Raw genomic sequence first — 7,047 nt, 5'->3', positions numbered from 1 at the left:
AGGGTGCTCCTTTTTGGAGGCTTTTTAGGGATACAAATGCTTTGAGATTAACTGCCCAACTTCCATTCACATATTTAGAAATGCGGGAAGGTGGGGGTTATAAAATGTATTTCACTTCAGCTACTAGAATGGGCCTTACACCTCGTGGTAGGGGCAGGCAAAATAACTAGTGATTGTTAAAAAAAATTTCAAAAATCATGTTTTTAAAAACCCTTAAAGTCAGTTGAGATATTTAGCACATTAAATTTTCCAAAGGTTGTTAATACAATTGTAACCAGTTCTGATGAAGTCCATCTACAAAATCAAAAATAGTAAAGCTGTTTTTTCATATATGGGCTTTATTACAATGATATTTGCTCAATATGGTTATAGGGGAAAAGCAACAGAATTTAACAGTATTTAAAACTCAGTACATTAAAATGATTCAGTGTAACAGAATGATATTGAATGCAGTAACATATGAACTTAAAATCACAAATTTAGATCTTAAACAAAGCAAACAGTAAAATGCAATAGAAATACAGAGATTTGTATAAACCACTGGAGTCTGAAATGCCTTAAAAATAACCTCCAGTCTCTTTAAAGTTCCTTAGTTTTTTTTTTAATTATCCATTTAAATGTCTATTATCTGAAGGCAAAGTGGTAAGGGGTAGGCAATGGGGGTTAAGGGACCCATCCAGGGCCACACAGCTTGGGAGTATCTGAGGCCAGATTTCAACCCAGGACCTACCGTCTCTAGGCCTGGCTCTCAGTCCACTGAGACATCCATCTGCTTCCCGAAAGTTAGCTAAAGGGTTACAGGAAGCTGAATTTTCTTCAGGTGAAGTCAATAAAAGGAACAATGCAATTAAAAGTTATCCTCATAAAATAGCCATGTTTTAAAGTTTCTGTTCGTAAGTCTCTTCTCTCCTTTTTTCTCTCTTCCCTCCTCCAATATGTCCTCCTGCCCCAGTCCACCTGGCTAATCCTAGCCTAAGTGAAAATTATCCCATTTGTTACCAGCTGGCTTTTGATCCTGAAGAAACTGGGTCGGCTACCAGCAGCCTGGGTCCTGGGGCAGGGGCTGGGGCGATGAGCTGTCTGGGTCAGAGGCCAGTTTTGCTGGACCAGGTGAGCGAGAGAGAGCACCAGGGTGGGCAGGGCTGGGACAGGAACTCAGGCAAGCAGGGCCAGGAGCAGGAAGGGCTGGGACCAGGTGATCGATATGGAATCAAGAAAGTCTAATGCGGATGGCTGCCGGCAGTAGCTGATCAAGATGGTTTTCTAAAAAAGCATCTTGGAGAAACATGGCTTAAAAAAATTCTAGGCTAAAAAGTTTGAGAAGTTCTCATCCAATCTAGTGGTCCCCAAAACTGTAAGAGTTAAAATTCAACTGTAAAGATTAAAATTTTGGGGAAACTGAGGCAGGTAGAAATTAGTTTCTCTCTGAAAGGAGTATTATATTTTTAGAGGTTTATTAAAGGTTAAGGATTAAAGAAAATACAGAATAAGAAAGCACGTGTCTAGGCCCAGAGAGGCCGAGACAACCTCACCTACATTTATGAAAAAGACGCGTCTGCTTGAAAGAGGCAACAAGAAAGTAGAGAGACCCTTCCATAGGTGGAGACCCTTTAAATAATAATTTGCTCTTGGCCCAGGTGAGAATTCAGTGAGATTACAAAGCATTCTGGGGAAGTGGAGCAAGGACTTCTGGGGATTGAAGTCCTGGATTCAAGACTCCATTTTTTACAGTAGACACACATTGGGTAAAAGTAAGAGGATGGAGCCAAATCTATTGGGCATTAACTGCTAAAAAGAAGGCAGTCATGATATCTGACAAAGTCAAAGTAAAAACAGATCTAGTCAAAAGAGATAGGGAAGGTAATTACATCCTGATAAAAGGCAGTATAGTAGTAGTAGTAGTAGTAGTAGTAGTAGTAGTAGTAGTAGTAGTAGTAGTAGTAGTAGTAGTAGTAGTAGTCTCTCGGTAACCGAGGATGATGATTGTCTTTGTGAGCTTTCATCTGTGATGTAGATGAGTGTGCACAAAAACACTTGTGCGTGAAGGAGATTTAAGTGGAAAAGTCAATGCACAGAGACAGTCCCATTCTCTCGGTGTTGGAAGCCTGGGTCCATTGGCACAAAAAAATCATTACACCTGGAGACTTCCTCAGCTGCATTGGATGGCCGTGTTGTCTTTTGTGCTCCAACATGCCCTAAGCACTCCACAGTGCTTTGCTGCATCGCCCTCTCAACTGTTGAACCTTCTTATTGGTTTCTTCCATCTGTTCTGCCGAAGTAGTCTTCACATGCTGGGTGAGCAAAGCCTTAGTTCACCGGTCTACGACCTGATGGCTACCCTCACAAGGTTTAGTCAGTCTGTCGAATCCGTTGCCGGGGGTGTGGCCACTGATGCATGCTAACAGCTACTAGGAGCCACAGGTGAGAGCTGGGTGTCAGGTGAGGGTCAGAGATTGGAGAGCTGCCCTAGGAGGGCACGACAAGCCCTCCATACCAGAGATATTACCCCTCCCTGAGCACTCCATACACCCCAAAAGGCAGTATAGACAATGAGGAAATATCAGTACTCAATATGTATGCACCAAATGGCATAGCATTCAAATTTCTAAAGGAGAAACTAGTGGAGCTCAAGAATGAAATAGATAGAAAACGTACACTAGTGGGAGACCTGAACCTTCCTCTATCAGAACTAGATAAACTGAACCAAAAAATAAATGAGAAAGAGGTAAAAGAAGTAAATGAAATCTTAGAAAAATTAGAGTTAATAGACATATGGAGAAAAATAAATAGGGACAAAAAGGAATACACCTTGTTTTCAGCAGCACACAGTACATTCAGAAAGACTGACCATTTATTAGGACATAAAAACATTACAAACAAGTGCAAAAGAGCAGAAACAATGAATGCAACCTTCTCAGATCACAATGAAATGAAAATAATAATTAGTAAGGGTACATGGAGAGGTAAACCAAAAATTAATTGGAAATTAAACAATACAATTCTTCAGAATTGGTTAAAGAAAAAATCATAGAATCAATTAATAACTTTGTTGAATAAAATGACAAAAATGAGACACCTTTTCAAAATCTATGGGATGCAGCCAAAGCAGTACTCAGGGGGAAATTCATATCCATGAGTTTGTATATTAACAAATTATAGAGGGCAGAGGTCAATGAATTGGGCATGCAAATTAAAAAAACTAGGAAGTGAACCAATTAAAAATCCTCAGATGAAGACTGAATTAGAGCTCCTAAAAATCAAAGGAGAAATTAATAAAATTGAAAGTCAAAGAATTATTGATTTAATAAATAAGACTAGAAACTGGTACTTTGAAAAAAACAAATATAATAGACAAAGTACTGGTCAATCTAGTTATAAAAAGGAAAGAAGAATACCAAATTGACAGTATCCAAGATGAAAATGGAGAACACACCTCTAATGAACAGGAAATTAAGGCAATCATTAAAAACTATTATGCCCAATTATATGGCAATCTAGGTGATATGGATGAATACTTACAAAAATATAAATTGCCTAGACTTACAGAAGAAGAAATAGACTCCCTAAAGAGCCCCATATAAGAAAAAGAAATTGAACAAGACATCAAAGAACTACCTAAGAAAAAATCCCTAGGTCCAGATGGATTCACAAATGAATTCTATCAAACATTCACAGAACAACTAACTCCAACATTATACAAGCTATTTGACAGAATAATCAAAGAAGGAGTACTGGGAGCCATCAGACCACAATGCCTTGACAGAATCATGCATGGTAGCTAAGGAGGCCAGAGTAGCCCTTGGCAAGATGTGATTGATTGTCCACTCAGTCTCCCTTGCATGACCTCTCTCATCAATGCCCCTTACCTATGGAAATGACATGATTATTATTCCCCCTAGACTCAGAAGGAATAATGGAAGAGCAAAATACCTGTTCCCTAATTCTGTAATACATCACCAAAACATTAGGCTCTCAAATCCAATCCTGAAAGACTATCATGGCTTTACTTTTACTTAGGTACATAATCCCCAGTAAAACCTCTGCTATAGGCCACACCCAAAACTTTCCCACTCACAGAATCTATTCTTATGGAGCCAATAAGCAAATCAATCATAAAGGCCCATACAAAATGTACAAGTACATTAAGCTTCAATATGCCTCAGTGACTTGATTACACAAATTAGTAACTCAGAAACTCCCTAGTGAACCTTGAGAAATGACTAGTCTAATATTAAATTTGAATTGTGTTCCCAGTACCCTCAGTTATATGATTATTGATATGTGTACCCAGTACCTCAGTTATATGATTATTGAATTATCTTTTAAGAACTTCTGATTAATTATTCCATTTTATTAAGAGCAATAAGTAATTTTCCTTGATTGTTTGTGAGCTCAAAACTTCTCACAGGGTAATGAGAAATTTAAGCCACCTGTGACAATATCATTTATCTTGTATGCTGTGTGTAATCACAATATAAGAATATAGAATGTTAATCAAGTGATTTGTTAAAAGTTAATGTATCACTTTTCCAATTATCTCTCTTTGAACATGTGTGTTGGGTAATGTATCTGTGTTCCAAGAAAATGAATGTAAAAATAAACACCAAGCTTGGGGATGGTGGATTAGCTATCAGAGGCAAAGCAGTCCCATGGCTGTAATGATTAAGCTGTCTTCCATTTGTTATTTTTTGACTGATTGTTCACCACCTTTTGGGAACCCTTAGAGTTACAAGTGAGGCTGGACCTTGCCCACAGAAAATGAGTTCTACCAAATTCCTTTTACAACACAAATATGGTACTGATTCCAAAGCCAGGCAGTTCAAAAACAGAGAAAGAAAACTATAGAAAAATCTCATTAATGAATATAGATGCAAAAACCTTAAATACGATACTAGAAAAAAGACTCCAGCAAGTGAACACGACCAGGTAGGATTCATACCAGGAATGCAAGGATGGTTCAATATTAGGGAAACCATCCACATAATTGACCATATTAACAAGCAAACTGACAAAAATCACATGATTATCTCAATAGATGCAGAGAAAGCCTTTGACAAAATCCAACACCCATTCCTATTGAAAGCACTAGAAAGCATAGGAATAGAAGGGCCTTTCCTAAAAATAATAAACAGTATATATCTAAAACCATCCGCAAACATCTGCAATGGGGAAAAACTAGAAGCTTTTTCAATAAAATCAGGAATGAAACAAGAATGCCCATTATCACCTCTATTATTTAACATTATACTTGAAACACTAGCTGTAGCAATTAGAGAAGAAAAAGAAATTGAAGATATTAAAATAGGCCATGAGAAGACCAACTTTTCACTCTTTGTGGATGATATGATGGTCTACTTAAAGAGTCCTAGAGAATCAACAAAAAAAGCTAGTGGAAATAATCAACAACTTTAGCAAAGTTGCAGGATACACAATAAACCCACATAAGTCATCAGCATTTTTATATATCTCCAACACATCTCAGTAGCAAGAATTAGAAAGAGAAATTCCATTTAAAATCACCCTAGACAATACAAAATAATTAGGAATCTATCTGCCAAGACAAACACAGGAAGTATATGAACACAACTACAAAACACTCTCCATACAATTAAAACTTGATCTAATCAATTGCAAAAAGATTGATTGCTCATGGGTAGGATGAGCTAATATAATAAAAATGACAATCCTACCCAAATTAATTTACTTATTCAGTGCCATACCCATTGAACTACCAAAAAACTTTTTTACTCAATTAGAAAAAAACCATAACAAAGTTCATTTGGAAGAACAAGAGATCAAGGATATCCAGGGAAACCATGAAAAAAAAATGTGAAGGAAGGAGGACTTGCAGTCCCAGATCTCAAACTATACTATAAAGCAGTGGTCATCAAAACAATTTGGTACTGGCTAAGAGACAGAAAGGAAGATCAGCAGAATAGACTTGGCATAAGTGACCTCAACATTCAGTCTATGATAAGCACAAAGATCCCAGCTTTTGGGAACTGTGAATCTTAAAATTTCTCAGACTTGTGAATGTTAAAAATTCTCAGACTCTACCTTAGAACATTTTGTTAAGACCGTTCCCCATTTTAAACAATGAAGGTACTTGATCAGGAATGTATTGAGAACTTTACATTACTCTACCCATACTTAGGCATACTTTAGGGGAAGATAAAGTTGTAAACTCCTTACTGAACAATGAAAAAGTACTTAACCCATACTTATAGTGAGGCAAAAGCCCTTAAGCTAGGTCTATTTTTAGATCTTATACAAAAGGGTGCTAAATATCTATGAAGGTCAAATTAATCACTAAAAGGTCAGGCAACTTGTAAACTTGCAAGGGGAAAAGAGGTGTGAACTTATTCAGAAGTTAGTATACCCAGAGAAGTTGAGAACTAAAGAAGATGTGAATTAAGAATGGTCAGTCCTGTGAAAATGTCTACTGTGATTGGTAGATGTGAGAACTTAGGGGAGGTGACATAGGAGAAAATTCTCTTTAAAAGGAGGCCAGAAAGGCCTCTGAAAAAGGAGTTGAGCTTGCCAAAGCTGAATTGGAGGGCTCAGTGGCTGAACTTAATTCAGCTATGGAGCTGGTCTCTGTCTTGTTCACTGAAATGGAATTCAGCCTTGGAAGCTGAAGTGGATCTTCCTGAGCTATACTGGAGGGTCTCTCTGAATACTAGAGTTTTGCTTGGAAGGATCTTGTGGTGAGTTGATAAAAGACTGACTGATCTTTCTCTTAAAGCTTAAGTCTAAGCTGGCCTAGCCCTTTTCTCATTATTTCCTCTCACTCTCTCTCTCCCTTTCATTAATTCTTTAATTTGTATTAATTAAAATCTCCATAAAACCCAGCTGACTTGGGTATTTCATATTTGTGAATTTTCCCATGGCGATCACTATATTTTTGATTTGAAATCATATTTCCACGGTCACAGTTTATGCCAAACACTCTTTTGTCTGTAACAGAATGAAATCCAGTATTTGATAAAAACTACTGGAAAACTGGAAGACAGTATGGGAGAGATTAGGTTTGGATCAACATCTGAC

The sequence above is a fragment of the Monodelphis domestica genome, chromosome X (assembly GCF_027887165.1).
Source record: "Monodelphis domestica isolate mMonDom1 chromosome X, mMonDom1.pri, whole genome shotgun sequence".
Lineage (NCBI taxonomy): Eukaryota > Metazoa > Chordata > Mammalia > Didelphimorphia > Didelphidae > Monodelphis > Monodelphis domestica.
This window is presented reverse-complemented; position numbering follows the sequence as displayed.